This window comes from Hippopotamus amphibius, chromosome X, assembly GCF_030028045.1.
Source record: "Hippopotamus amphibius kiboko isolate mHipAmp2 chromosome X, mHipAmp2.hap2, whole genome shotgun sequence".
Classification (NCBI taxonomy): domain Eukaryota; kingdom Metazoa; phylum Chordata; class Mammalia; order Artiodactyla; family Hippopotamidae; genus Hippopotamus; species Hippopotamus amphibius.
Genome location: NC_080203.1, coordinates 98,817,958 through 98,840,454, shown reverse-complemented (window position 1 = coordinate 98,840,454; position 22,497 = coordinate 98,817,958).

The window sequence follows — 22,497 nt, the reverse complement described above, 5'->3', positions numbered from 1 at the left end:
CAGCCACATTACATTAAGACTTAGGCAAGATGCAGAAAATGCACACTGATCCATGCCCATGCTATAGCTAGAATCTTTGACCTTCTAATCTGAGCCCTACATCTCTGTTGCATATTAGCCTGTTACTTCATCTTTTTCCCACTTTCTGATTTCTCAAGTCCTCCCATTTGGCATCCACAATGTTTGACTGCTCTAGCTTACACCGTTACTTGCTGTTGTTTCATTCTGCATTTTCTTTTTAATCGCACTTCTGGTAACTTGCCCCTTTGGCTAGATGGAGGAGTCATTGTGTGCTGCCTTAGCTGACAGCCCTGCCTGGTCTGACCTCATTTCCTCCCTGCTCTATGACTTTGATCCCAGACAGCCTGGTCCAGAGAAGCCCTTGCCTTGGTTTTCCAATGCACTAAGGCTTCTTTGGGTCTGCAGTCCTGTCCTGGACCCAGCTTGCCTGGATAGGACCTGCCCATTTTGCCTGGCTCCTACTGATGTTCTCTCACCAAAGGACTTCACCTTGCTTCTTGTATGTCCAAGTTCTTCTGTCTTGCTCTGAATCAAGCAGGCCACTTGGAACTACTTGCAGCAGATTCTTAAGTCTCATCATTATCTAGTGGGTCTCAAAATGTGGTGCCTAGACCAGCAGTATAATTATCACCTAATACTTATGAGAAATGCAAATTCCTATATATTCTTATATACCCAGGAGTATAGACATCAGAATGCAGTGTACTTATGGTATTTTTCTGACTGATTTACACATCTCTTCAACTTGCGTTTATTGAGTATATACTATATGCAATGCACAGTGCTGAGTGATATGGGAAATAAATAAGAAAATAATACAGGGCACCCCAGACTGACTCTGCTGCCTTCAAGGGGCTTCTAAGTTGTTTTGAAAGATGAGACGTATATGAAAAAACCAAATGACAGTAAAAGACAGTACCAAAAGACAATAAAAGAAGCATAATATGAGGGTTATTGAAACTGAGAGGACTGAGTGATCCCAGTGGACTGGAATGATCTGGGAAAGGTGGGCTGAGGAAGGCTGGTAGGATTCAGATTATAGTCTGAAGGATATTTCAGCCGGGAGACATGCAGATGAAATATGCATGTGTGTTCATGGGATGAGAGATAAGCTATAATTTTCAAAGCAGGGAAACCAGCAACCTTGAGCTCTCAAATCTATGGGATCACAAACACTGCTAGTGCTACTTTCACTTCCTCAACCATAATTTGGTTCCTGAGCACTCAAGCCCTTTGCTTGCCAGGTATCCGCCTACTGACCAGAGCCAACTGGTTACGTCTCCCGTAGATCATCTCTGCTGCTAAGATGTGTTATCTTCCAAATAGTTTTCCTCCCTTCCCTTATCTCACACAGTTGCTCTTTAGCATTAATTATTCATGTCCTCAGAGACTGCACTAGGGAGGGCTCAAGTTCAGTTCTCTTTACTCCCTACCTGGCTGCATAATCTGAAGCAGGTGGTATTCTTTGGCTGTCTGCTTTTAAGATTGCAGTGTGTGTGTATTGGGGGGGAGGGGTGGTAAACTGTAAGTTCCAAAATTCTACACACAGTCCTTCCTTTGGGGCCTAGAAATTCCTCTACTTCTGGAGCCCCAGGGCCTGCCTAAGCACCTCAGGGCTTCCTGAGGTGTGCATGCAAATTAGACCCAGACAGTGACACCAGATGACACTTAATTTTTATTTGGGTTTGAGTACCTCTTAAAAATAAATGCACATAACATTCAGAACCATCCCCAAAGGACTCATTTTGACTATTTCTTCTTGGAAATAACTAATAGGTATTAGAGCTGAATATTTTAAGGAACTATTTCAAGGAAGGTTTCTTGGGTTTGTTTTTCCTTTCTCAAGGACGTTGTTGTAGTGTGTGTAATTGGCAAATTAGATATTATGAAAGAGGAGAAGAAAAAAGATCAATGAGGGCTGTGAAATGCCAGGAGGACAGAAGTAGAAGTAACTAATGGCTGGGGTTGTTTTACAGGCTTGCATTGGGCAGGCACAGTTCCCTTTCTCAGAAGAGCGAATAAATTATGCTACAGAAAGATAAAACAAGCAGGTGAGGGTGTTTGCGTATTGGGGGCTGCTTTGTAAATATTTTAAGTACTGCATTTCTTATTCTTTATCCTTTCCTGGGATATCACCTTGGTACTATCATTTATATAACTTTGCCAGGTAGCTCTCTGAAGAATGACACATTGTTAGACTGGGCTTCTCTGGTATAAATGTGCCAGGAACAAATATTCAGGCTTCCATGAGAATTTTCAGTGAGAGAGAACCAAGATAATCTGGAGGCTGGAATCAGAACAAGACCCACTGTGTGCTTAGCCAGCACTGCCCTGTCCTGTAGCAGTCATAATGAGTTGTGTTTCTAATGACTCAGCTTCTATGCAGGCAATGTAGCTTCTTTCTTTCATTAAAAAAAAGAGGCTGCTATAGAGGGAACCTCAGATACGTTGAGGGCTTCAGCAATTAGAGAGATGGCTGCAGAATGGGAAGATGAGAAGTCGAAGTCAGTTTGGGCCTAAGAGGACTCAAGATGTCATATGCTCTGAGCCACTTCCCAAGGTCATTAATCCTTGCACAGAAGTTGTGATTTGTAAAGGATCAATCCCATTTGCCCTGATGGTGCTCACAATCAGCGAACGAGGAACCAGTGCCCTGACAAATGAAACAAATCTAGGCTTCAGTGAAGTTTAGTTTGTGTTTATTGTGATGATAGGGTTTTTTTTAAGCTCTTTATTGGAATATAATTGCTTTACACTGTTGTGCCAGTTTTTGCTGTACACCAAAGTGAATCAGCTGTATGTATACATATATCCCCATATCCCCTCCCTCCTGTGTCTCCTTCCCACCCTCCCTATCTCAGCCCTCTAAGTCATCACCCCGTGATGATGGGTTTTGAAACTCCATTCAGTTTCAAACTTGAGGAATCAAACATTTTAAATCAAAGAAAAAACAATCAGATACAAAAGTATGGTCCCTTCTAAATGTAACTTTATTCTTATGTATGTATCTATTTGGACTATGAACTTCTCCAGATAGGGGTGTGTTTCATTCATCTCTGTAAGGCTAGGCAATAGCCCAGAGCTGGCCACTTAGAAGATGCTCAATGAGAACATTTGTATCAGTTGAAAAAATAAATAAATGAAGGAAAGAATGTTGGGAAGAGAAGATGGAGAGACCTTGCAAATGTTTTGGGCTGTCAAGAACTATGCAAAAAGTTCCTAGGATCTACCTGATCCTAGATTGAGCAGCTGGGTTAAATCCTTGATCTTGTGATGCTTGAAGTTTTGGGCAGTTGGGAAAAGAATCTAGAGTGAAAGAATTCTAGGGAAGGGAAATTTAATTTCTCCACCCTAACTCTAAGTACTGGTTTGCAAGCTTATCAGTTTCAGATCTACTGTGGACTCCTTAGGATATTGACCGGGGCTTGTCAATATCTAGGAAGAACGCTGTTAAACTTTCTATTTGTTTACTCCTTGCCTATTCCAAGGGTACTTGAAAGTGTTTATGTAAGGGAAAATGTAGTTAATATTAATAATGGGGAATAATCTGATGAGTAGGGAAATGGATTAATTTGTATGTTGAGATAATATGCTTTAAATTATTTGGAGGAAACAATTTTTTTTTTCCTGGTGCCAGTCTCAGAGAACAATGCCTCACAGGTGACATTGTGTAGGAGTATTAAGTGATAAGTAACTCATGCAGAGGTAAGTCACAAGGTTAATTATTTTTTATATTCACCTTTGCTAAAAGTTGAAAGCGTAACTTTAAAAATAATAATAATGTAGTGAGTGCTATTCAATAAGGAACTAGATGCTGGGCTCTAAAATGTAATGTGGAACTGCCTGGTAGCTAAGGTCCCCAGACTTGAAGTTGCCTTGCAGTGAAGTCCAGCTTTGCCTTTTACCTGCAAGGAGATTTTATGCAAGTTAATCCATCAAAGGCTAAGTTTCCTCCACTAAAACAAGTATAATCATGCATTTCCTAGAGAACTATGACATTTAAATGAGACAGTATGTGAAATATTCTTAGTATACTGCATAGCTATATAATTGCTCAAAAAAAAAGTCTTTAAAAAATTTCCTTAATATATCCTGTGCGTGGTCTTTGTTATCTCGGTTAACATCTAGAAATACCCAACAGAGGAGAAGCGGTGTATCCCAGGAATGTTAACTTGGTCAAGTTTTGCTTCAAGTGTACAAAGGGAGCATATTATAATTTACAATTTAAATTCACTAGGTTATATTATGTATTTGTTAAATTATGTTCTCCAAGCATAAAATCTTTCCTCATGGACAAGGATACTGAAAACAATTTATAGAAAATACTTTCAAGGCTAATGTGTGTGAATCAACACAGTGCTTCAGGAGATGGTAACACAATTTTTTCTCTTTTGGTCAACAAGTAGCCCTAGAGTAACAAGTGTCCTTGCATTACACTGGGCAAAAATCTCTCCAAGGCTCTTGTGTATCTGGAAAGGTATCAGCAGTGAAAAAAAAAAGTAGAGCAATATTCTGTGAACATCTCTTATGATAAACCTTATTGACTCCAAGTTTTTTGAAAAGTTTTATTTCATTTTAAAAGAATCCACCTCAAATTAAAGGCAAACATGTCTGTTCTGAGTTGCATCTCATTTTAGCTAAATTGAATTTATCGTCAGCTTTTCTTGTAACATTGTAAGGAGCGCTGATGTCTATTTGTTGTCATGGCCACTGGTTTGGTGCTTCGTGTCAGTTATCCTATTGTATTTCATTGACTCTACAATGCTGTTGATTATCAGATATGCCATTATTTTATGTAACAGTAAAATACTGCCATTTTAACTTTGGCATAAATCTTTCTTATCACCTGGAATTTCTATTGGTACTATCTGAAAAAGCTCTTTCAGACTTATGTGAATATAGATTTTTATCATATATCACACTTGTTCATTTATAAAAAGGGAAACATGAGTGAAATAAATTGATTAATGTATTCCTAAAACATCTTCACATTTAGAGAAGTCGGATTGTTTTGACTCACTTCTTGGCTCAGAAGTTATTGATGTCCATGTTTTTTCCTTCATGTAGTAATATCCTCTATGCCAGCTAGCATAGATGGTGCAAACATTTTTTAAAACTGTGATGCTCTATTGTCTTCAGAATTTTCTTCCAAAGGGTTCTACACATTCTGTAAGCTTTGATTTGACAATACAATGTCCACAGAAGATTTTCAGATGACAACCAGGACCCATATTCTTCTTTTAATTAATTTTTATTGGAGTATAATTTATTTACAATGTTGTGTTCGTTTCTGCTGTACAGCAAAGTGAATCAGTTATATATATACATATATCCACTCTTTTTTAAGATTCTTTTCTCATATAGGCCATCACAGAGTATTGAGTAGAGTTCCCTGTGCTATACAGTAGGTCCTTATTAGTTATCTATTTTATATATAGTAGTGCATGTATGTCAGTCCCAATCTTAGGACTCATATTCTTTTATCAAATGGCCCTTCAATGATCTTTGCTTGAGAGGTCAAAGGGTTGTAGTTGTCCAGTCACATCACTAAGAAAACAACTAAGTTTTCCCATATGCAGATACTGACAACTACATCATGAGTGCTGCCTGTCTGACAGCAATTGTAAGATGTCATTTTATAGGCTGTATCCTGATTTCAGAGATGTTAAAATATGAAACATTGTATCTTAGTATCACCGAAAGATAGTACTAGATACATACATTAAAGTAATATATTTTTAAAAAATTTAATTGAGAAAAAGATAAGTCTAGTTACCATCTGTCATCATACAAAGATGTTACATTATTATCGATTATATTCCCCACACTGTGCATTTCATACTCATTTATTTTGTAACTGGAAGTTTGTACCTCTTAATTTCCTTTACCTAGTTCTCTTAATGTATGATATTTTAAGCATCATACTGCTAATACGAGTCTTTAAATATCAGTGGCAAGGTCCATGTCTTCTTCTATGTGGCCCTCTAGCCTAGCACACAACTCTGCACACAAAACAACTCAATATATGTTGGATGCTGGTGCCTAAAAGTTCTCCAGATTTTTCACCTTTGATTTTCCACTGAGGATCTGAGAGCAATTTGCTATAATGAAGGATTGGAGTTAAGGAATGCTGTGGTCTGCGTGTTTGTGTCCTTCTGAAATTAATATGTTGAAATGCTAAGCCCCTAGATGATGAATTAGGACATAGGGCCTTTGGGAGTGATAGAATCATGAGGGGAGGACCCTTGTGAATGGGATTATAAAGGAAGCTGTAGAGGGCTTCCTTGTGTCTTCTGCCAAGTAAACATACAACAAGAAGTCAGCAGTCTGTAACTCAGAAGAGGGCCCTCACCAGAACCTGAACATGCTAATTCCCTGATCTTGGACTTCCAGTCTCCAGCACTGTAAACAGTACATTTCTGCTGTTTGCAGGCCACTCAGTCTATGGTATTTTGTTATAGCAGCCCACAGAATAAGACAAGAAAGGTGGCAAGCTTTTAGTTTAAGTCCTTCAAACAAAATGAATCACACACACACAAAATTTTGGGGGCTTGAATGCATTCACCAGATCTTAGAGTCAGGCATGAGGAATTTACATTAAATACAGCCAACTGGAAACAAAAAATCTTGGCTTGTCTTTCAGAGGCCTCTGTTGTGTACAACTCTTGTATCATTATCTCCTCCCTCTCCCCCTCCTTCTACTCCTCCTCCACCACCACTTTCTCCTCTTTTTCTTCTCCTACTTAGTTGTTTTCCTTCTTCTGTCTTTCAGTCAGTGTCCAATATTATTACATAGTAAAATATATATGATTGGAAGTCTAACTCTATCAAAGGAGAAACCCATCTTTGCCAAGGTCAAATCATATTCATGCTCTATCACATTTATTTTTTGTACTACCCTAAATTAATTATGTTGATATTTTACTCACCATTTTTGGCACAGGAGAGGCAAAATGTACTATAATATTTCTAGAGGAACCCCGATGAGAGTGATTTCATAAGCTTATGTAAGAAATTTTGAGAGTTCTAGGTTCATCTGTTGAGTAATCATCATTTAACAAATACTTATTGATCACCTAGTATGTGTCAGATACACTATTCTAAAATTCTAATTGTGAGCAAAAATAGACATAGACACTCCTTTCACGGAGTTTATAATCTGGTGATTTCAAGTTCTGTCCCTAATCTTATCTTAAATTTATCTAGCCAAGACCTCTTTATTGAGTTCCAAAGTTGTGTTTCCAACTATCTACTCAATATTTCCACTTGAATATCACCTCATGGTCAATATGTCCAAGACTAAACTTATCAATGTGAATTTATGGTCACTCCCCACTTTCTTCCAATAAAGAAAAGTAAATGTAACTCTCTCTCTTCCAGACTTTCCTATTTCAGTACATTTTACCTTTATCAATACAATTTCTCAAGGAAGAAATATGGAGGTAGAGATGATACCTCTCTTTTCTTAATCCAGCTTCTTATCTATCACGAAGTCCTGTTGATTTTACTTCTTGACATCTCATAGCTCTGTCCACTTCTCTATACTACCCACTGCCTCAAACCAAACACTATCATATTTCATTTGAACTGCCAGAAAAGCTTACAAACTAGTCTCCAGACATCAATACTGACCCCACCCCCCGTCCAATCTTTATTTTATCCTAAAAACAGGATGGACTCAAATGTAATCATGTATTTTTTTGATTTGTTTATTACTCTGTCCTCAGCATTTAGCAGATTGCCTGGCAATAGGAAGCACTCTATTTGCTGAAAACATAAATGAACATCTCCTCCTTCCTTAAGATGTTAAAAACCAATATTTTTGACATGGCCTATATGATACTGCATCACTTTTTCCTGCCTAGTGCTCCAGTATCATCTCTCATCAGTGTCCCTCCCAGAGGCTTCTTACTCTTTGTAACACACAAAGAACTTTGTAATGAAGTAACTCTTTGCCACCAAACTGGGCTTCTTTAAGCTTCTCAAATCTTTCTCCCTCTAGCCAAAGGGTCTTTGCACACACCCTCTCCTTAGTCCAAGTTTATAGTTCTCCACTTAATGAGTTCTCACCCTTCCTTCAACTTTTAGGTCACATGCTGCCTTCTCAAGAAAGCCCACCCTTTCTGCACTCCCAGGTTGCAACAGTTATCTTTGTAAATTACTTAAAGAGGCTCACACCCTTTTCTTTCACAACATTTTTCTCCATTTGTAATTATGTATTCACATCAGTGTGATCAATTGATTAATGTCTATTTCCTCATTGAAATGAGCAGCTCCCCAGGAGCGGGGAATATCTTTTATTTGCTCACTATCACCTAGCACCATGCCTGGCTTATAACTGAAACACTATAAATGTTTACTAAATGAGGCAAATACTTTCTTGAGAAACTAATTATTAATTATAACTAAATGTATGATTATTTTATAAAACCTCTAAATGTCATTGCAAATAATTTGGGCACAGTGGTGGTATCCTCTACCTTTGCATCATTTCTTTCCTTCAGTAGAGTGTAGTCTACTACAGAAGGTGCTGTTGTTTTTTAATTGAGTTGTTTATCACCGTAGGGAAGACAGTAATGAAAGTATTCATTTAGAATGCAAGCCGAAAACAGAAAGAATCCCGACTAATTCTATGTTTATGGAGTTAAAACTTAAAAAGTTTATCAGCTATAACTGTCATCAGGTAGCAAACACTTTTAATTCGCATTTGGGGACCTAAGAGAAAATAAACTAGGTAAAATGCAAACAGAAGCAGTCATGAAGTTGAAGGACTTGATTTTTCACTCTGCCAACTGTCTGAGGGGGGAATTATTTAATTCAGCCAGTGAGTCAACAGATCAGACTAATTCTCTAAATCTGGTTATTTTCCTTTGCAAAATGTATTTGTCCTCTCTACCACAAAAGCATATTTGCAGAAGGCGTTGACTATGAAATTCCCTTTGCCACAGTTATTGAAAAAGAATACACAGAGCCCATAATAATTAGACAATTGATGTTTTCAAACTAAGTTTAAGGTTTTCACTCCCATTCAAAGTCATCCTTTGTCAACTGAGCTATAAAAATTCTCTCTACTCAAAAGAGAACTGAATTTAAGAACTTGTAAAATTTCTCTAACATAAATTCTGAAAACTTATGACATTGTAGTCGTTCAGTGATATGTTCTTACTGAAAATATTAGGAATTATTAAATATTATCTTTACCATATTTCAGAATTAAAAGTGTCAACTGTTTTTTCAACCCTCCTTAGGTACTAAATTAAGAAAAAATTTTAAGGCAAGGCAAAAAAAGATGCATTTTTGTTGATGGACATCGCAGGTAACCAATATGTAACAAGTATTCCCATGTCCCTTTACAGTCTACGACATGCATTGCCTAAATGACCCTCAGAATAATCCTATGAAGATAGCATTTTATCTTTTCCTGCTTTTCCCGGATGGCTAAGCTGAGGGTTACCCATCATTATCAGATAGTAAATGACAGAGCTAGTATTTCATTCATATCTTCAGATTTCAAGTCCCATGCTTTTTGCTCTATAACATTCTGAAGAGAAGAGATATCAATATATTTAAGTTACTGGGAAAATAATCCAGAATAAATTGTTAAAAGTTCTAGTATCTCTAAACTTCAATAAGGGAAGTCTTTGAAGAGGTGATAGTAATTATCAAATGTCTTCAGAGTTCTTGTTCTAGAATGAGAAGAAATAAACTCACCTAAAGAATAAAGTCAAGATCTGTTTATTTTTTGAGCTCCTAGTATATGCTAGGCACTGTCCACGGTGCTGGGAATGCAAAGATGGATACAATATGGCCCTTGCACCCTGGGATCTCACAGTCCTTAGGAGGAGATGAACACATAAGCAGATAATCAATGTGGTTAGTGTAGTGAAAGAGATATGTAGAAGGGCTTGGAGAACACATATACCTTGGCCTGCAATATGTCAGTGAGGTGTCCTCACTGACAATAGCCCCAAAGGCCAACTGGACACATCATCATGATGCTTTCGGACTGTAAGTTCTGTGAGGCCAGGAGAACTTGTCTTACTTATTTTTGTATCCCTAGCACCTAATACATGACTGGTGTTCAATGTATTAGTTTGTTTAACAAAACTGAACTTCCAGGTCAGGGATGCTGAGGAGACTCATGAAATGCTGGTCCCCTCTCTTGGAAAGAAATATGACTCAGGCCACGTAATGAATATCTTTTCAGTTCCTTAGTTTGTCTGATCTTTCTTACCCTGAAAGATTTTCAAAAATTGGTGTCTTAAAGAAACCTGTGAAATTTCCTTCTATTGAGACTTTGCACCACAGACTCTATCCTTTTTAAAAGGTAATCCTACCTGAGAGGGAACTCTCAAGGTTTCCTCCAGTCCAATGATCTTTCAACCCTTGTTTCAATTTTCTCTTACTTAATAGAAAAAGGGTTTTCATCTGATAATCAGTGCCTCTCACATTTAATGGCCTCACATAGTATCATTGCAGTTGGCAACACTATAAAAAAATTTTTTTTTGGCTGCACCATGTGGCTTGTGAGATCTTAGTTCCCTGACCAGATATTGAACCACACCCTCGGAGTCCTAACCACTGGACTGCCAGAGAGTTCCCTGATAATACTATAACTTAAATGACCCCTCTTTTAATCAGTTACCAACTCCTGTCAGTTCTACCTCAAAGCAGACTCTTGAATCTCACCTTTCATTTTTAAAAATTAATACTACCTAGTCATCATCTCTTGCCTAGACTTTTGCATTAACATTCTAATGCCATGACCACAGAGCTTCTAAGACGATCTTGAGATTTTATTTTTCAAAAACTTTTGATGGCTCTCCATTGCTAGTGGGATAAATTCAATGCCCTTTTGCTTAGTTTCCCAGGCCTTCATGCCTTGAAAAGTGGATTGAGTTAGAATGAATTACAGTGTGTTATTTGTAAACAGAACAGTTGTGGGCATAATCAATTAGTTATTTCTATAAATTGAAGTTGGTTTATAAAAACTCTGTCTTGTGTATCTTAATTTTGTACCCCACCAAGTACAGAGTTAGAAAAAAGAGAGTTACAAAACTGCTATGCCTAGATGCTGAAAAGACTATCTCTTTGAAAAAAAAATTGCTTTCTTGGAGAAAGTGGAAACTATGAAAATAACAGCTTTTTTCTACTGATGGAAGGCCACTGCTGCATTCTATGATGGTGATTTGGAAACATTTATTTTAACTGAGTTGGGATTATAACCATTTTCATGCATCAACAGAGGTTTAGGAGTCAGCCTCTTAAATTCTATTGTCAAGTCTTCTGTAGGTTGAGCCCTGCCTTTACACTCTCCAGGGTCTGCTGAAACTTTAACTGCTGAAAGCTTTAAAGATATTGCCTCATCCAAAAATGCTACAGAGGGCTTGCTACATTGGCTTAATTCCTGGGTGTGTGTGTGTGTGTGTGTGTGTGTGTGTGTAAATCCTGTCCTTCACACTCTATCAACACAACACTTCCTTTAACAATAAGCAAGACATTTTTGAATTGTTGTCTAAGCAATCGTGGTATACTGTACTGAATCATTCACCTTCTCCGGTCCTATCAAACAGTCTGGTTTACCTATAGATACTAAAGAGAATATTTTAACAAGGGAAAATTTCTAGTGAGTCAGAGAAAATAAATTGATTAAATTCAAGCATCTCATTTTTGAAAGTGGAATCTGTCTGACACAACAGCTGGGTCTTAATTCAGAGGAGATAACACAGTAGCTTGGGTCTTAAAAAGTAAGTTATTAAAGTTCTCTTCTGAAAAAAATATCCTACTTCCTTTCATTTCTATGCCTTGACTCCTATTCCAAGGTAATAGAAAAAGAACAGTGTAGGTTAAGGTCAGTTAATATAGCTCTGGGAAATGTAGAAATGAATGAGGTCTCTTCCTGTTTGCTATGCTGGGAGTGTCTAAGAAGCACTCCTTGAAGAAGAGCTGTGATCTCGGTTTGAGCCCTGTTTCCTCCATGAATGGTTGTGAAATTGATTCACCCATGGGAAGAAGGGGTTGTTTGGCTGATATTGTGGGGAGGTCTTTGTCTCTAACATTCTCTACTCTGTGATCTGTTCCTATAATTCTAGTAAGGATCTCTCTATGGATAATAAGGGGGGCTCCTGGCCTCCTGGCCCCCTGCACAGGTGGGTAGAACAGAGGAGAGAAGGCGAAGAAAAGAAAATACAAAAATGCAACTCAAGCCATACGATCTTACTAACCACCAATCCTCTCATCTGTGTCTCTATGGGCTTCTCTGATCAAGCTTCCTCCAAGACTCGGTAGAGTTTCAGGCCCAGGTCTGCCTCTTTACTTCTAAGGGAAACAATCAGGAGCCTTAGTTTAGGATCAGAGGGAAGAGTGGGCATAATGGTGGTAAGAGGAGGCAGGTGTTTGTGAAAGATGGTAGGTCTGCTCAAAAGTAGAGCACATGATTCACACCAAAGGCAAAGCAGAGCTTGGGGTGGTCAAGAATGAAAAACATTCTTGTGTTCACAATAATAGTTACCAGGTACTGCATACCTACTATGTGCTGGGGCTACACTAAATGCTTTAAATGTGTTAACTGATTGAGTTCCTTCAATAACCCTGTGAGTTAAGTATTATTAGTCACACCTGACGAAACTGAGGTTAGCAGTGACTAAATACTTTGCCTACGGTCTTATAGCTAACAAGTGGTAGAAACAGGATTTAAATTATGGTATGACTATATTCTTAACCACTCTGCCTTATACGTCTCTTCCATGGCTAGAATCTGATTTTTTCCTTTATTCAAAATTGTCATGATAACAGATGTTGCTTAAAACAAATGGGGTTTGGAAATAATTCATCAGAAACTTTTTTTGCCACTGGAGATACAGATATGCAAATATTGGAAATAACTAAAAAATAGTCTGCAGAGTGTGTGTATAAACATGGATATGAGCAGAGACTGTGGGAGCCCCCAGGAGTGAGTTGTCAGGGTCCACCAGCTTTATGCCACTAAATTCTGATTACTCTCATTCATCCAGAAGTTCCAAATTCTTTCCATAAACTCATTTATTCTCTTATTTATTTATTAGCACATTTAAACATTCACTTATTCAATAAATATTTATTGAGTGTCTACTAGGTGCCAGACTCTATTCTAGGTGTAAAATATCCCTTCATTCATTGGACTCAAGTTCTAGTACAGGGAGACATAAGCAAAAGAAGTAGAAGAAGGGATATATTGGAAAACAATATGTGTTACTGAGAAAAAATAAAATAAGTACTGAAAGGGTGTTGTAATTTTAAATAGGATAGTCATGGAAAGCCTAAGAAAATAAGAGTTGAGCAAAACCTAAAGAATGAGAAAGCCACATATATATCTGAGGGAAGACTGTTTCGGGCAGAGGCTGGATAGTGCAAATGCCCTTAGATGGGGGCACATGTCTGCATATTCAGGGAACATCAACGGAGACAGTATGACTGGAGTAAAGTAAGAAAGATTGAGAATAGTAGGAGTAAGGGTCAGAGTGGCAATAAAGGACTAGGTTGTGACCTTAGAGGCCATTGTAATGACTTTGGCTTTTATTCTGAGTCAACCTGCGAAAGCATTGGACTTTTGAGCAGACAACTGGCATAATCTCGTATGTTTTAAAAAGACCACTCTGACTTCTGTGTTGAGAATGCGCTAGAGGGGACTAAGGATGGAAGCAGGTAGGTCAGTTAACTTAAAAGGCTTTTGTGATTATCCAAACAAGAGATAGTGCCTGTATTAATTTCCTATTGCTGCTTTAATAAATTACCACAGACTTAGTGGCCTAAAACAACACAAATTTACTACCTTGCATGTTTGTAGGTCAGTAGTCAGCTACAGGTTCACAGGACAAAAATCAATGTATTGACAGGCTATATTCCTTTCTGGAAGCTCTAGGGGAGGGAGGATTTATATCCTGCTCATTCAGGTTGATGACAGAATTCAGTTCCTTGTGGTGTGGGACTGAGGTCCCGATTTTCTTGCTGACTATAAGCTGAGGGCTATTCCAAAAGATCTTGTAAAGATCTCTCTCCAGTCCTTGCATGTGGCCCCTTACATCTCAGAACCAGCCACAGATTCAGGGTGTTGAACCTTTCTCACATTGTCATCTCTCTAACTCTTCTCCCATTGTCACATCTTTCTCTGACCCACCTGTGACAGATTCTCTGCTTTTTGAAATTCGCATGATTAGATTGAACCAGACAATCCAGATAATCTCCCCCATCTAAAGGTTTTCACCCTTAATCACTTCTTCAGAATCCCTTTTGCAATGTAAGGTAACAAATTCATAGGTTACAGAGATCAGGGTGTGGATATCATTGCTGAGTGGGGGAGGGGGTTATTCTGCCTATAACATCCATGGAAATCTATGGCTGAGACTTCTGTGTGACCTTAAATTATATGTCTGTTTATTTCATCACTAAATGAAATGGATAATATTCCCCCTTCATTGGATTGGTGAAAGGATTAGAACAATCTCTCTACAATGTTTGCCATATACACACCTATTATTGTTGTTATTTTTGTTATTATTCTTATTGCAAACAAAGCAGGTCCTTACTATTGCTTACTTAGAGCTTGCTTTCAAGAGTTTGCGAGTGAGGGGAGAGATGAGACTTACTGGGAATCAGAAACGCCTGGAAGGTGATTAAGAGAAGTGGTAATTTCTTTTCCCAACCTTTGTGCACTCTTTCTTCTCTTCATTTCACCATCTACTTATGACATTCAGTGACATGATGAGAATTCAGAAGGTGCAACAGCACTGTGTTGTATAAGAACTGATCTCTTGAGAAATTTCAAAAGTCAATTGTTGCACATTGAATTGTTGGGCAAATCTAAAACTCCACCTTGACCAGGACTCCTTATCCCAGGTAATTTAATATATTCATTACTGATTACCCTGCCCGTATCTCTAAGAGTTACTTATGAAGAGGGCTGAGAGCATGGAAGAGGTGGAGAAAGCCTGCTCCAGGGCCAGTTCCAGTTACTCTTGAAATAGGGCTGTGGATAGGGCTATCCCAGGTTGACAGCTTCAGTTCCCTGCCTTTTTCTGTCCCAGAGTTTTCTGGGGTGGTACAGAAGGAGGGAAGCAGTGTCAGGATGGCCCTGGGCAGGAGCAAGAGGAGTGGAAGAAGGAGGAGGTGGCAACATTGCCCGCTGAAACTGACAGAAAGGTGCTCACACGCCAATCACCACCAAACCTCCTGTTTTCCTTCCACCACAACCTTCCTATGGGTCATGAAGTCTCGCCATCTGGCACAACCACCTCTCACCTCCAGTGTCTGCTTCAGTTTTTTGAGTTCTTGGGATGCTCAGTAAACAGGACTAGGATGGGACATAAAATCTGTGGTTTTACTACCAGTTAACTATGTGGCCATGTCATTTTTCCTAGTTGGGCTTTAGTTTGAGGCAGGGGGTAGGCTAGGTACCAAGGGCCTTCTATTTTAGGAGTTCTGTGATCTTACTATGATCCCAAAAACTCAGCGTCTGTGCACCGGTGCTGAATTGAATCTCGGAGACAGAGTTTTGGGTGAAGTAGAAGAGAATAGCTTTATTGCTTTGCCAGGCAAAGGGGGACACAAGGGGCTCATGCCCCTCAAAATTATGTCCCAACCTGGGAGGATTTAGTAAGGAGTTTTATAGCAGTGGTTCAAAAGCAGAGTTGCTGATAAGATTAGAGTGCGTGTGCAGGTCCTGCACTCCTTTAATCTGGTCTCAGGTAATCTCTTGATGAGTTTCCCTGGTTCCTTTAATCTTGCCTCAGGTGGTCTTCTCTGGAATGAAGAATGCTACATCTTCCACTTGTTGGGGGTTTTAGTTCTTCAGAAGAACTCAAAGATATTGTTATGTGTATCCCTTGAGGCAAAACCAGGACCCTGCCCCAAGGCTGCACTGTTATTTCTTGACTACTCCTCCCTTGTCTCTGCATCCCCTTCCTTCCCTGATTAGCAGCTGTTCAAATCTGCCCTTTGGGACTCAGAGAAGGTCATGGAGTCTGGAGTCTATTTTCTACAAACAAGAAATGGGGGGCACGGAAAGGCTTCTGTGCCCAGGAGCCCCACAGGGTCCTGCTTGGTTTCAACAGGAGCATAAAAACTGAATGGTGGAAATAATGTAATATAATCACTTGAAAAACAAGTGATTATATTACACTTGTTTGAACACAAGTATTGAGAAACAAATATGATGGCTAATTTTCATTTGAGTGACTACCTTGGAATAATATAGATAAAATACAAAATGTTGACTTTACCTGATTTTCCTAAGCCCCAACTTTCTCAATTGAAACAACACATTGCTATTTTTCTTGATAAATACTAGATTATAAAAATTTATACTTAAATAAAGTGTTACATAATTTAAAAGCTATATTTGTATAATGTTCCCCAGGGACTTGTTTACCTCCCAATTGAAAATCACTACTCTTGAGTGATAATATTTTTCCTCACCAATGATTTGAGGGGATTATCCATGTATTTTTCAGTCAGAGTTGCTGTAATCCTGAACTTTTTTGAGGAGTGAAGGGTGTGTAGACCCCTCATTCTCAGCATTGGAGAGGTAAGTAATGGAGAAATAAAGTCTGAGAATGAGAGATGGAAATTGTTGGAGAAAAGAGAAACTGATGAAGGAGCTCTTCCTCAAGCAGTTGGGAGGGGTGGGGACTGAGATTGTGAAGCCTCTAGAAGGAAGAAGGATGTGTTCTTTTCCTGAACAGGACGAAATGAAGTTGACACTTTTAAACAAAAAGATCTTCCGAGATGGTGAGAAGTGGTGGGTGAGGGAGTGCAGGCTAGATAGGACTCCCAAGAGGATGGGCTCACCTTTGCTCACGTGCTGCCTCCACTGATTATTATGTACTTCACTTCGGAGACTCAGTTTCTTTACATTTTCAAAGAAGGTTTCAGACTCAAAAGTTCTTGTCTACCTAAACAGTTCCATCTCTCTCTTGGTGTTAGGAAGGGTGAAGAATAGATTTGGAGGACTCTTTGTTCAATTCTTGAAAAGATGGAGCCCTTTAGGTTTTTCCGCCTTTAGTAGCATTTCCCAGACATTTTCCTCCAAAGTTCTTCCCTGACAGTACCATTGCTGTATGCATGGATGTGATTCTTTCATGTCACTGAGAAGGGGTATTTTTACCACTGAACTCACTTGACCACTCCTCATTTTATCCCAGCATTTTGTCTCTCCTTGTGGGAAGATGCTCTCCTGAAACCTGGACATCTCAATAAGTATGAAATGCATTGAAGGATGATGCTGCAAGCTGGGAGCTATAGGAGCAGAATACCTTCCCATTATGCGGTCAGGCTTAGCCATATGGCTTTTCTTGACCAATGAATCATTAGGAGAGAGGATGTGAATCACCTTTGGCAGAAGCCTCAAGAGCCCATGTGAGGCTCTTTTTTCCTTTTGTCCTGGTAACTGGCAACATCCATATTGGCTGCTCCAATAGCCTGAGACTCAAAGAGAGGATTATGGCAACAGCATAGCCCCAAGCCACCACTTCTAGAATTGTCACAAAAGTGAGAAATCAACCTTTAGGCTGCTGAGGCTTGGTGATTGTTTGTTACTCTGGTGTACCCTAGCTTATCCTGATTGGCACAAAGGCTCAAAACTCTTCTGTTGAGTGCAGAACTGTATAATTCACCAAAGACTGAAGAGATGCTGCCATGACAACCCCCTTTACTTCTTTAATTTTAACATAGGGTGATATATTTACAGAAACTATTGTCTTTAGCTTTGTTTCTCCCTTTCCTCCTCCCCTTCCATTGTTCTTTTTCTATCTTGCTATTGTGCCTGTTCATCTATCAGGTGAGAGGTGTTAAGACTCTTTTCTTCTGTAGGAAAAGAGTCACCCATGCTTGGCTCAAGGATCTGCAGGATCACATATCATCTCTTTCATTACAGGCATTGAGACATTTTTTTAAACACATATTATTCAACAAATGATAGTCTGTGTTCCAGTGCATAATAAAAAAAAAATAGAAAGCCCAAATGCACTTTCTGCCTATGCCTGTAGAAACAGATAACCAGTGATTTATTTTATCATAATAAAAAAGTGTTTATGCTGTGATTCATGTCTCTAATGCAGTGTCATTATTCTGTGGCTGTGCTAACTGTAGAGGAAAAGTTGTTTATAGTCACAGACAGAGCGTCAGACTGAGACCCAAGAGTTATTCCAAAAATGGTGACAAGAACAGTGTGTGTTAGAAGAAACTGCCCAGCTGGAAGGAGGATTGTGTGAAGTAGAAGTAACCTAAATATTCTATTATCCTCTGTGCTTTTCATCTCCTAAGGAAGAATTTCTTTTGTCTGGTCTTTATTTGAAGGAGTGGCTAGTTCCTTCAAATTCCACTATTTAATGGTGACTTTCTTAAATATCTAAGTTTGCAATGAAGTCATTCTCCAAAGAGTCCTTTGAAATTGCCACAGAAGAGGATGTATATATCACTAGCTTGAGAGTACACACACCAGTATGGACAGGTCTGGACCAGTCACAGAACATGAAGATCCTTTTTATAGTCTGCCCACTTCACCACTTCTAACAAAGCCTTATTTTTCTCTTTCCCTGAGACTGACAGAACAACATTGTTTCTGGAATAATTCTAAGGGACTCGATTTTACTTTAGAAAGCCATACTTTTCAAAACAATATAGGAAACACTCATATTATCGTGTCTCAGATATTAAAACCATTAATAATTTTTGTATTTCCTTCTAGCCTTTGTATGTATGTGTATTTTTTAAAATCATACATGTTATATGTGCATCTTTTATTTTAAGGAAAATAATAGTGAGATTTGAATCTCCCATTTGACCATATCTCCAGACTCATTGTCTTCTCCCTGTTTCCCAGAGGCAAACCTATGATGAATTTGATCATCATCCTTTTTAATACTTTTATATACATCAATGGAAATTCAGAAATAAGATGTAATGTTTCTATGGGCTTTGAAAATAAATTTTATATAAGGAATCATTCTATACATTTCATTCTGCAGCCTTTTAAAAATTTTAATATTAAGAGTTCTAGACTTATCTTTATTGACTCATATAGCTTTGGTCCTTTTCTTTTATCTAGACAGAAATACATTGCATGAGAATACCATATTTTATACACTCCTTTATTAATGGGCATTTGGGTTGTTTCTATTTTTTTTTTTTTTTTGCTATTTCTGGCAACAGTGTAATAAACATCCATTTGTTTGTCCCCTCATGTGTGTAGAAATGTTTCTCCAGGGTGTATACCCAGAAAAGGAAATGCTAGGTTATAGAGTTAGCACCTTTCTAATTTCGCTGTTACACCGCTCTCCCAAGTGGCTGTTCCAATTCACATACCCATAAGCATGGTATGAGATTATCTGTTTAGCCATCCTCCTCCTCTATACTGGTGATTGTCATACTTTTTAATTACCGTTAGTTTGATGAGTAAAAGATGTTCTTTCATTATAGTTTTATTTTATGTTTCCCTGATTACTGGTGGGATTGAACGTCTTTTCATATATTTATTGGCCATTTGTGTTTCCTTTGGATTCATTATATGCCTAATTTACCTCTGCTGATTTTTTCACACACACACAAAAAGTACACTCAGAAGTATTTATCCATGAAAAGAAGCTGAAGGAAAGGGAAAATCATCTTTAGCCTTGTTTACTAGAGCAGTTTTCCTGAATCTAACTGAAAAGAGGGACTTCACTGTGCAATTTCATTCTAGGAAGAGGGGACTATGGTATCACATTCACGTATTGCGTAGACATGTTAGTCACAAATCACCTTCAAAACCAAAACACATTCTATGTATCTTCCTTCAGAATTAACACATTAACATGCTTTAAGTGAACATCACTGTGTTATGGCTAAAACATGGGCTTTGTAGTCACAAGGAGCTGACTTCCTATTTCAGCTACATCAATGTCTACCTGCAGGAAACTTGGGAAGACCGCTTGGTATCGCTGAGCCTCCAGGCTATTTTCTTACTTTTCTTGGTCTTTGCAGCACCAGGCTCAGAGTTCCCTTCTTCATCCCCTCCCTTGTTATTATTCCTGGTGAGTTCATCATCCATGTTCATGACAATTCTACAGCCTGATATCATGATCTTGAGCTTTTCCATTTGGAAACCCCTTGTCTTCCTGCTAGTTCTGTGACCCATTAGCATAGTCTTACATGGAACCATATTATTTGCTTATGAACAATCTCCAAAAATGCCAACTCCAAACCTCTTTTTGGCCCAAGCGTAATGCTGTTTCATTTTTGACTCTTCTCTGTTCTTTTCATAGTATCTTCCACCCCACTAGCCCTGCCTTTTCTTTGCAAATCCTTAGCTTCCTTTCCCTTAACCAGCTTGTCCACCATTCTGGAGCCTTGTTCAACAATGTCTTCTCTCTCCAGAGCTCCTCTGGTCTTTCCACTTTATCTGCCCTGTCAGTCTTTGGTCCTGAGCACATGCTGCTGTCATTGTCTCTGCTCTCCCCATCACGAGCTATTCAGCACCAGGGTAATTAGATTAACTATAGCAATGGTTCTCCAACTGTGGGTCCTGGACCAGCAGCATCCACATCACGTAAGAACTTGTTAGAAATACAAATTCTCAGGCCTCACCCCAGACCTACTGAATTAGCAGCTGTAGGGCAAGGACCCAGCACTCTGTGTTCAACATACCCTCTGGGTGATTCTGGTGGATGCTAATGCTTGGGAACAAAGTGTTCTGTAGACTCCCGACCTCAGCTGATCCTTCTTGACAATTTTTTGATTTATCCTTGAATGCTTATTGGCCAAAAATTCTCAAACTAAAATACAGGTACAGCAGAGTCAACCATTCTGATTTAGTACATCTTAGTGAGATTCAGGAATGCATTTATAATGTGCACTCATGTTAATTTTGTTACAGGAGGCTCTATGGACTACGCTTTGGAAAGCATTGAAAAGAGCCCTCATGATGGCCTCCTAATGCCCATCTCTCTTCCATCTGAAAAGCACAGGGCCCCTCTTTTACTGAACTCATGCAGATGGAAGCTTAATCCCACCCTCTCCTGCCTCCTCAATACCTCACTCAATCACTTCTTATTTGTCTTCCCCAACATACTGAATTCTCCTGTATGCTAAAAGATATTGCTATGACATTGCCACCTCTTTGACTTCTCATTCTATTTTATTCCTTTTCTTTACTAACAAAGTGCTTAAAAGCATGGAGTACTGACACTGCTTACCTCACCTCATTCACTCATTCCTACCACCCTCAACACTTCACTGAAATTATTTTCTTGATGTTTCCCAGAGACTTCATAGTGGTCAAATCAAATGCTTTTCTCACTTTACCCCCTCCTCTCCCATTCTGAAGTTTTGTCCTGAGGACTACCTTCTCCTTATTCACACGTTCCCCTTTCTTGGCTTCTTATGACAACTTCTCTCTGCTTCTCTTCTACTACTTGTATTTTCCCTTCTTTCTGTGTTTTTGGCTTCAATTCCTCCAACTCTCCTAGTGAAGGTTTTGTTCTCCCTGCTCTTCTCTTTTCTCTGTATATGCTTTCACTAGCTGATGACCCATGTCAATCTGATTTTTTTTTCATTTTTCAATTGAAATATAATTCACCTATGATAAAATTCACCATCTTAAAATATACAACTCAGTACTTTTTGGTATATTCACAGAGATGTGCACCCACCACCGTTATCTACTTCCAGAATATTTACATCATTCCCTGCAAAAAGGCTCCAATCTGTACCCATTAGTAGTCATTCCCTATTTTTGCCTCCCTATAGCCTCTGCTGACCACTAATTTACTTCCTGTCTCTACGGATTTTCCTATTTCAGACATTTCATATAAATGGAATGATACAATATGTGGCCTTTTGCATCTGGCTTCCTTCACTGAGCAAAATATTATACTTTCAAGATATATCCGTGTTGTAGCATATTCCATTGTATGGCTTGATCATGTTTGGTTTTATCCATTTGTCAGTTGTTGGAAGTTTGAATTGTTTCCATCTTTGGGCTATTATAAAATATGCTGGGACTTCTCTGGTGGCGCAGTGGTTAAGAATCCACCTGCCAATGCAGGGGACACAGGTTCAATCCCTGGCCTGGGAAGATCCCACATGCCACGGAGCAACTAAGCCTGTGTGCCACAACCAGGGAACCTGTGCTCCAGAGCCCGTGAACCGCAGCTACTGAGCCCACGTACCACAACTACTGAAGCCCACGTGCCTAGAGCCTGCGCTCCACAACAAGAGAAGCTAACCGCACTGAGAAGCCTGTGCATCACAACAAAGAGTAGGCCCCACTTGCCACAACTTGAGAAAGCCAGCGCGTAGCAATGAAGACCAAATGCAGACAAAAAATAAATAAGGAAATAACTAAGTAAATAAATAAATAAATTTATTTAAAAACATTAAAAAATAAAATAAAATATGCTGCTACAAAAATTCATGTACAAGTTTTGTGTAGATATATATTTTCAATTCTTTTGTATATATTAT